This window comes from Lolium rigidum, chromosome 5, assembly GCF_022539505.1.
Source record: "Lolium rigidum isolate FL_2022 chromosome 5, APGP_CSIRO_Lrig_0.1, whole genome shotgun sequence".
Lineage (NCBI taxonomy): Eukaryota > Viridiplantae > Streptophyta > Magnoliopsida > Poales > Poaceae > Lolium > Lolium rigidum.
The window spans coordinates 197893970-197904034 of record NC_061512.1 but is presented as its reverse complement, the minus strand read 5'-3'; the positions used below and the strand labels follow the sequence as shown (position 1 = coordinate 197904034).

The window sequence follows — 10065 nt, the reverse complement described above, 5'->3', positions numbered from 1 at the left end:
CCAATAGTATAGCCAACTGCTGGCTATAATAAGATATCATGTGATTTATAGTCACCATATAGCTAACATGTATAATAGTTGGCTATAAGAATGAAGCACTTTACTAACATATGTCCCACCTCTCATTCTCACAAAGTGCATAGGAGCACGTGCAAGAGCTGGCTATTGCATAGTAGCCCACCTCCCTTCTCTCTCCTTTTCTCTCTCCTCCAACTCATCTAAAATATATTATTTAATATCTTATAGTCAGCTGACTGGACTCTATTGTACTAGCTCTTAAAACTGCACAAAACAACGCTGCCCGAACAACGACAAGATGTGTGTTGACCTTTTTTTAAGATAGATGGGAGTTGACTGTTGAAGTTGATCCAAGCGGGATGAGGTTGAAACTGGAGGCCAGTACGACACCTCCATTAAGATCCATTGAAGCTGCGTTCTCGGCGGTGGAGTAAGATTTGGTTCTATGGTACAAGGCAGAGCAATGGTAGAAGCGTGGCCGAGAAAATTAATTGTTGGACTGATAGAAGGGAATTAGATGTGACAAGAGGCTTTCTACAAAATGAACAAGGGTGGTGGCGGAGGGCAGTGTATCATTCCTTCGGACACAATATAACTATCCAGTCAATGATTTTCGGATTCGTAGAAAGTAGTGCATTTGCATGTGATACGTTTCCAGCGACAACATAACACACATGAACTCTACACAGAATCTCCTCAGACCTCGTTCAGTTATTCTCAACCAGGAGGTATCGGTCAGGTTTCACGGGGTAAACCATCACCACTCACTAGTAGATAATAGGCCTTTTGTTCCGGGTGGTAAGGGCCTTTTGTCGCGGGCGGCTAGCCGCGACAACGGAGGCGCGACAAAAGGTCCACCTTTTGTCGCGGGTCGCTTACGACCCGCGACATAAGGTCCACCACGTGGCAGCCGCGGGGCGCGCACGGCACAGGCCCTTTTGTCGCGGGCGGTATTACCACCCGCGACAAAAGGCCCTCTACGTGGCGCGCGCACAACGCTGCTGCTTTAGGGTTTGAGGGGTGCAGCACCCCTCCCCCCCCCGCCACCGACCGCCTGTTATTTCATTTTTTTCGTTCTAAAATAGAAGTTGCATATATTTGTACGCTACTAGAAGTTGTACACGTTCATTCAATATATATATATATATATATAGGGTTGCACTATTCCGCAACCGGTGCTCAAAATAATATTCTGAGCACCAACCGCTCTATAAGGAGCCCGGACCAGTTGGATAGAAAAAATCCCACGAACCTCCACCACCCACGTACGGATCCCACCCACCCACCCCGTACGACCACACCATGGTCCCAACTTTCCTGCCTCTACATCAAAAAAAAAAAACTTTCCTGCCTCGCGCCGCCGCCAAGACACGCCGCCGGCCACCCTGCCGCCGGCCTAGAGCCCCCCACCCTCTCCGCGCCGCCGTCCTAGAGGGCCCCGCGCCCCCGTCTGGAGGTCTCGCACGCCGCCTCCTCGAGCCGGCCAGGACCACCTCCTTCCCGCACGCCGGCCAGCCACCACCTCCACCAACCACGACCGCTGCACCGGCCCGCCGCCGGGATCCTCCCTGCCACCGAGCTCCTGCCCCTGCCGCCGGCGGTGGCCCCGCTTCACCGGACTCGGGTCGCGCCCCCAGCAGAGGTACCCCCTCATATCCGGTCTCCCGTTGCGCCGCCGGCCGGGGCCCCCGAATCTCCGGCCTACCTGCACGCGGCCATGAAGCACGACCTGGTGGTTGATTTCCGTAATCCTTGATGGACATAGATAAGGATTGCGCCTCCTGGTTCCTCGCTGCTGGAAGTGTGCTAGCTCTGTATTTTGCGATTATTACCTGGTAGCAGTAGTGCAGGTTGATTACTTGATTAGGATAAATGGTTGCATCGCGTTGAGCTGGGGAATACTCTGGCTGCAGGTCCTCTACTCTGAACTGATGTTACTGCAGCTGCAGCTCCAAACGGTGAAACAAAAGCAGGAAGTAATCCTCTTTTAGCTTGAATGAAGCAGCTGCTGAATTTCCATGCGCAAGCGGAGTTCTGCACCTCAATATTTCTCGAAACATGGAATTCTGCAGCCCCAGCTGCCTGCCACCTTGACATATCCGCTCGCGCCGCCTATGTCCCTGCGCGCTGTAGGCTGCCGCTGTGCCGGTCTTGGTGTTATATCGGAATTTTCTGCGCTAGTCAGTACGTACAAGTTCAGAAGTAAGTTCAACTGCACGGTGGCAGGAAGTGCAAGTACGTGTTTTCAGTTTTGGAAAGGACACAGATTCATCAAATCCCCTAATTTTTTCTCTTTTTGTTATTTACTACAGTTGTGCACTTGTGTATAGAAGCAGTCCACTTGTACATGTCGCATTGATGCCCTCGTCGGCACTCCTACTTCTCCTGATGTGTTGGTGGCCTGGCTCACAGCACTCTGAATCACATTTCTCTTTTGATGATTCTGTTTTTGGGCAGTACAGATACGGTGAGAAAAATGTGCAGATATACCTAATAAATAAGTACAAGCATACGAAGTGCAGACGCATCACCATGTATGTAAAATATGTGCAGACGTACTACTTTAGTTTGTTTGGTTTGGACAGTACATGTATTATCGTCGTGAAAGTTCAACCCTCTTGCTCTTCATATGAAGTTCTGTTGGTACCTGCAATATACGTACTTATTTTTTGGGCAGTACAATCCCGAACTGATGACAGGACACACAGCCACACTGGAAAGTTCAGGTCATTTTTTGTCGGTGACTAGAGGTTCTTGTTCTTTAATTGCTGCAGCTTCTTACTAGTGTGTGTTTCTGAATGTGGGTACAGAGTGGAGCAATGGGTCTGAAAATGCATTCACGGGTAAAATGCTGTGTGACCCAGATCGCCTTACATGTCCGGCAATCTCATGGTTTGTTTGTCCTCGCCTGAGGTCACCAGCTCATCTGAGATGGGGCCATCCCTAAATGATAGCGTTTGTGGTTGTGAGCATGTATTCGGGTGGTTTGGTTTATTTTTATTGCAGTCGGTCTGAAGCTAAAATAACAGTGTGAACAGACTGCTCTATTATATGGATACTGCCTTGATGGTAAAATACCAGTGGTACGTGCTTCATTCGTACCTGTGAAAAGTGGAACTTAAAATTGCAGTTTACAAATTAATTTATCTATCTGTTATGGGCAATGATAATTACTTGTTTCTGAAAATGTGTTGGTTGTGGTGGCTGCAGATCATACTGCTCCCAGATCAGGAGTGCGTCTTGACTGTACGTGAGAACGCGAAGTTGCAGGGCTTCCCTGATTACTACCACATTTACGTCCCATCAAAGGGAAGTATGTTGGTTAATTTAGAGCACAATCATACTACTTATTTGTTTGTTTGTAAGTTGTAAAATGTAACTGAATATTTGCTTGCTGCCTTATGCTTGCAGGTATATCCAAGCTGACAATGTCGTCGCACTGCCCGTTATGCACGCGTTGGGCTACCCTCTGGGTCGGATGTACTAGGGAGAGTCGGAGGGGCGTGGTCCGCTCTTTGTGCTGAACGATTTAGGCAGAGTGAGGTAGTCGTAGAAGCGTCAGGGTGGAAAGCTCGCATACTCAAACACCGCCGCCGCGAACCAGCGCCATGAGAGATTAAAAGCCAACACCGGAAGCTCGCATACTCTTAAACATTCATGTACATATTATTTGTGTCAACAGTTCACACCATGGGTGTAAAAGAAAAATTGTAAAAATATTAATGTCAAATTATTTGCGTCCGAGTGTTATTTGATGTTACGGCTGCGTGAACTATTTTTGTCTATCTTAATTTGGTTCGAGAAAAACGTATTTTCTAGGAACATGGGTAGTATTAGGCACGGAAGTAACGGCATATGGCGCCGGTAAGTACAAGTTCATAACATCCGAAAGTTCAAGCAGAAAAAGGTTAAAATTTATACGAAAAATACACATGGGTAGTACAAACGAGTAGCAGCGGGTAGTACGATTAAGGTCTTCTTTAATTTTCACAATTTCATGCTAAAAAGCAGAAAAATGAAAATAAATATGTTACGTCATATGCTTCAAAGAAAACTATGCACAAAAGTACGTGTATTTGGCGACGATAAGTACAATTTCATATCGCCCGGAAGTTCAAGCAAAAAAAAGGTTAAAATTTATCAGGAAAATACACATGGGTAGTATTGGGAAGTACAAACGAGTAGCAACATGAAGTACGATTAATGACTTATTTAATTGTCACCGTGTCATGCTAAAAAGAAAAAAAAAAGCGTTATGTCATATGCTTCAAAGAAAATTAGGCACGAAAGTACGAGCATATGGCGCCAATAAGTATAAGTTCCTAACATCCAGAAGTCCAAGCAGAAAAAGGATAAAATTTATCAGGGAAGTACAACTAGGTAGTATCGGACAATACAAATGAGTAGCAGCGGGCAGTACGATTGAGGACTTCTTGAATTGTCACTGTGTCATGATAAAAAGCCAGACAAATAAAATAAATTCTGCTTCAAAGAAAACTAGGCACGGAAGTACGAGTATATGACGAGTATAAGTACAAGTTCATATGGCCTGGAAGTCTCGAGAAGTATAGGCGGTGACTACACTAAGCACACATAGTCATTTTCAAGTGCTAAAAAATAATTTTCACAAAGGATATATGTAAACATTGGTAAGTGCAATTGATTAGTTTTGAAAAGTACACGGTCCATCTTGTAATACATTTAAAATAGTGAAAAACACCTAATTTTATCTCATGGGAAGTACAAGATGTCATTACAATAAGTACAAGCGATAACTACAGGAAGAAAAAATGGTGTGTTTAGGCAGTGTAAAAAAGAAAACCGTCCCAAATAACTTCATGTGACTATGTCGGGAATTTCAAAGATTAGGATCCGGAAAGTGCAGAGTCTCCGGAGTTAAGTGTAGGGTAAATTTAAAATTATCATTTCCAAAATACACACGTTTAGTTTTTGTAAAACACACTAGTTTCCAAATATTATCGGAAGTAAAATCACGAAAGCCACGAAGTACAAGGGAATATCGCTGGAAGTACATATACTTTGTTTTTTAATAACATTTTTTAGAAATCCCGTGACTTTATCATTCCAACGAAAAAATAATCACTCAATTCGGAGGTTGGTTGTTGGTCAAATAATTTATATACGAAAAAGTTGTGCCTTGATGACACATTTCCAATGATGTAGCATTTGCATAGTTCCAATGATTGCGGTAAAAAATCCCATCATCCACGGGGAACTTCAAATACTTGACGCTGAGAAGTAGAACCATTCAACACGCGCAGTACACCCACTTAAATATACGAAGTATATTTAGACCGACGAAATCCAAATGTATAAAAACAAAATAATCTCGTCATCCGGGTTAAAATACTTCACGTTGAGCAGTACGCCCACTTAATATAGTAAGTACATGAAAAACGGCAAAAAATTCTATTGTGCAAAAAAAATCCCGTCATCCGCGAGTAAGTTCAAATACTTGACAATAAAAAGTACAACCATTCGACACGAGGAGTAAAAACACTTAATATAGGAAGTACAAGAAAACCGACAAAAATCCAAATGAAGAAAAAATAAAATAATCGCGTCATCCGCGAGAAATTTCAAATACTTGACGGTGAGATGTACAACTATTCGACATGAGCAGTACAAGCACTTATTGTAGGAAGTACAAGGAAACCGACAAAATCCAAATGTAGTAAAAACGAAATAATCCCGTCACCCCAGAGAAAGTTCAAATAGTTGATGACGAGAAGTACAACCATTCGACACGAGCAGTACGAGCACCTATTATAGAAAGTACAAGAAAACAGGAAAAAATCCAAATGTAAAAAAAAACAAATAATCCCGTCACCCTAGGGGAAGTTTAAATAGTTGGCGGAGAGAAGTACAACCATTTGACACCAGTAGTACACCCACTTAATATAGGAAGTACAAGAAGACCGACAAAATCCAAATGTACAAAAAAACAATAATAATCCCATCACCCGTAAGGAAGTTCATATACTTGACAATGAGAAGTACAACCATTCGACACGAGCAGTACGAGCACCTATTATAGAAAGTACAAGAAAACCGACAAAAATCCAAGTGTAAAAAAACGAAATAATCCCGTCACCCTAGGGGAAGTTTAAATAGTTGACGGAGAGAAGTACAACCATTTGACACCAGTAGTACACCCACATAATATAGGAAGTACAAGAAGACCGACAAAATCTAAATGTACAAAAAACAATAATAATCCCATCACCCGTAAGGAAGTTCATATACTTGATAATGAGAAGTACAACCATTCGACACGAGCAATGAACCCACTTAATATAGGAAGTCCAAGAAACCCGATAGAGTCCAAATTTAGAAAAAAACTAAATAATCCCATCATCTACAAGGAAGTACGAGCAGTGATTCCGAGAAGTACAGGCAGACACAACAGTAAGTACAAGCGGTAATTACATCAAGAAAATACCCTCACAAAAGTTCACATAGCAACGTTGTGAAGTTCAAATATTAGGATCCAGGAAGTACAGAATCTCTTAAATAGAATATAGGGAAAATCTAAAATTATCATTTTGAAGCACACATGCTAGTTTTTGTAAAACACACTAGTATCAAAATATTTCCAGGAAGTACAACCACGAAGGCCATGAAGTACAAGGACATGTCACAAGAAGTTCAGATGCGCGTGGTTGTGCTGAGCATTTTGTGTGGCCATGGATCTCAAACGGACACCGCATGAGAAACTTATAGTCATTTTACTGAACACTTTCGTGAAACAGCGCCGAGAAGTACAACCGCATTTCCCTAGAAGTGCAAGTTCATGTCGAGGGAAGTTCAATGCTCTGTTTTTACGGGGCGGAAATCTATTGTTCAAATCTCATCGATTTGATCACCAACCACTTCAATCATTGTCACCAAAAGCTTTATATGGTAGAGTATATATCTAATTTCATTACCTGCAACATTTTACAACAAATAAATGGATCTAATCTATCAACTTCAAATCGTTATCCCACAAAATATACCGGAAACATGATTTGAAAAGTTCTAAAATTACTTTCAAATCATTCGGAGTTGGCAAATATGGTAGATATAAAAAATATGTGCCATTTTGACACCTTTCCAACCGTATATCATTTGCATTGTTTAAATATACCAGATGAAAATCGTGTGGATAATCATTCCGTGCCCGTCACATAAAACGGGCGGACAGTAATTCGAGTTTTTCTCTTAAACTATAAGGAATTAGAAAAAATAATTGGAATAAGAAAGTTGCGCCTAGTCCATAGCTTTCCAACGCCATATCATTTGCATCATTCCGACAAACGGTCGTAACAAAACATCCAAATTACTGTCCGCTCGTTTTTAAGTACGTCCGAATTTCGGTATTTTCAAAATTGTTCAAAAACTGTGAGGATTTTGAAAAAACGTAAAACATGAAAAAGTTGCGCAATTTCATTATCTATCCAACGGTATATCATTTGTGCATTTTCGATAAGCGATACGAAAATCAAACTAAAAGTTCGTTTTCTGGCCATATAGAAGCGTTTTCGTATTTTCAAAATTAAATTTAAACCATGCATAATCTGCGAAAGTTGTGATCATGAAAAAGTTGCGGTTTTTCATTATCTGTCCAACGGTATATCACTTGCATAGTTCCGACCAACGATTGAGAAAATCGTAGTACAATCAGTAGCTCTGAAGAAAATGGGAAGTTCAGGTAAGTTCCGACAGAAAGGTCAACCCTCTCATCCAGGAAGTTCAACCTTGTGTCCAGAGAAGTCCAAGTCGGTGCTCAGAATATTATTCCGCAACCGGTTGCGTGAATAGTGCCGGTATATATATATATATATATATATATATATATATATATATATATATATATATATATATATATATATAGGTGTGCTATTCTCGAACCGGTTCGAGAATAGCTATTCTCGAACCCTTCCGAACTTCTTAAGCGAACTCGCCCTCGTTGCCTTCGTTTGCAAATGAACTCCGTGAATCATCAGCCACCATCCCCAGTGCGCGGCACCCACCAACTGGCCCGCGAGCCGCGCATCTCCGCCAGCGAGATCGTCCACATCCAGACCCGCGTACCGCCCAGCAGCTTAACGCGCGCCGCCTCAAATCCTCTACTGCTGGCACACCGTGCGGCGGCCGCCGGCCCATCTCCACCGTCTCCATCCGTCCAAGAAACTCCACCACGCGCAAGGCACCGCCCCACCCCTTCCCCGACTTCCTGCCCTCAAGGAGCCGTCGGATTTTTGAGGCGAGCTCGCCTGCCTCCTGTCCGAGCTTCTCGTACGGCCGCTGCACCCGCTGCGGAGCTCGCCGGTGCCGACGCGCAGCTCTCCGGCATGGAGGTCAACTTGCGTGTTGCCGGCGAGGGAGCATGGGCCCAGGTTCCCCCCATCGAGAGGAGCGGAAGTCACCCAGTTCACTAGCATCCTGGAAGTCCACCTCACGCCGCGGGAATTCATCCTGTGCTGCTGGGAATACACCCTGTTCCTCCCGTTCTCTGCTTGATTGAATTTCTACTTCTGCTGATGTGAACTGCACGTCGTCTCTAAGATTAACTCCCTCGTATGAAGCTCGTATGTCGCTGCTGTAGAATGTAGATGTTTAAGTTGATTTTTTCTGCACTAATTGCAATGTCAAATTCACGGAAGAGATAAGTTCGCATGTATAGATTGTGAAATTCAGAGACAACTACTGTCGGTGGTTTTTCCTACTCTGGTGCTGGCTAAGTTCTGAATTTTTCATGTGCAAACGATGTTGACGTTTTTTTCTTCTTACTCAACACTATATTTATGTATACTATAATTTTTTATAGATGATTTAACCCATATAAAATAATTCTTATATTTCTGTCCACTGCTTTTTTAGATTAATTTTTCCTACAGTGGACTTTTGCCAATTTAATTGTGAAACCCAGGCTTCACGAATTGAACTTGCCAATAAAATAGAAGTGAACTGCAGCTTGTCCAAGTATATCATCACAACAATTTTTACACAGAAACATTATGAATTTTCAAGTGCATACAAATTGAACTCCACTACGGAAGAAAACGAACTGTTGAACGTGATTAAGCTTTCTATACATAAGTTAATTGTCATTTCTCAATGAGAAAAGAAAAAAGGTGAACTATCAATATACATACAACTGAACTGTCAATATACATACACCTAAAGTGGTGAGATACAGAAGTGGACAAGATGCAATAGCTGAGCTCGTCCTTGTTGTGGCACATACATGTACCACATGAGCATTTTTAACAAACATATGACATTCATGAGCACATCATACTTGCATTCAGATGTCCAGGACAAGCACATGTACAACTAGCCGAACCCAAGAATAACTTGAGTGAAGAAGCCAGGGAGAGAGGGATCTGTGGCAGCAGCAGGATTGGGAGGTCGCTACCTCCTCGGATGCTGACCTACAGCATCGCAACTCCTCCAACTCAATCGCAAAGTTGCTATTGAAGAAAGTTGTCCAGAATCTTCATTCACGATCTTCATTCTCGATCATCAGCTCAAAAACTCATGCAATAATCTTCACTTTGAGAGATGTCTTTTTGAAGATGCACATCTGCACATTTAAATAATCTAAATGAATAGCTGATCATGAAATTTCAATCATAATAGTTCAACTTTTTAATGATTCCTAATCTGGATTGTATGCAAGCATGTAAATGTTAAAATCAAATCACAGGGATGTTTACACAGCATAATTGTAATAAAGAAACAACTAAAACTAGTTCAGCATAGCAGTAGATGTTATTGGTCCCAATTGCAATTATAGTACCTAAGAAAAATTGCAACGAAAGGAGTATAAGATTACCAGATAGGAATCCAGCTTGCTCGCCTTGCTATCAAAAAAGTCTCCTTCAAAAACAAAAAGATTTTTTGGTGGCCTCACAATTTTTCTTTGTGAATCATCCCTGTCAAGTTTATTGTCCTAAGTGGTCCTTAGTTCTGCTGGTAGTTCATAGGTTTTGCTTCGTGTGATTCAAAGGAAGGATTTTGTTGTTATAACCATATAGA

At 42.3% G+C, this 10065-nt stretch overlaps 1 long non-coding RNA gene across 3 annotated transcripts; it reads left to right on the top strand.

Annotated features, from left to right (window-relative positions):
* Positions 1–1673: 1673 nt before the first annotated feature.
* LOC124655488 lies at positions 1674–3701 on the top strand. Of its 3 annotated transcripts, XR_006988709.1 has the most exons (4): positions 1674–2744; positions 2829–3101; positions 3229–3331; positions 3430–3701. It is a non-coding gene; the product is annotated as an uncharacterized LOC124655488 (long non-coding RNA). The 3 variants fall into 3 exon arrangements; XR_006988707.1 differs by having other exon boundaries at positions 1674–3101; XR_006988708.1 differs by having other exon boundaries at positions 1674–3129.
* The last annotated feature ends 6364 nt before the right edge of the window (positions 3702–10065 follow it).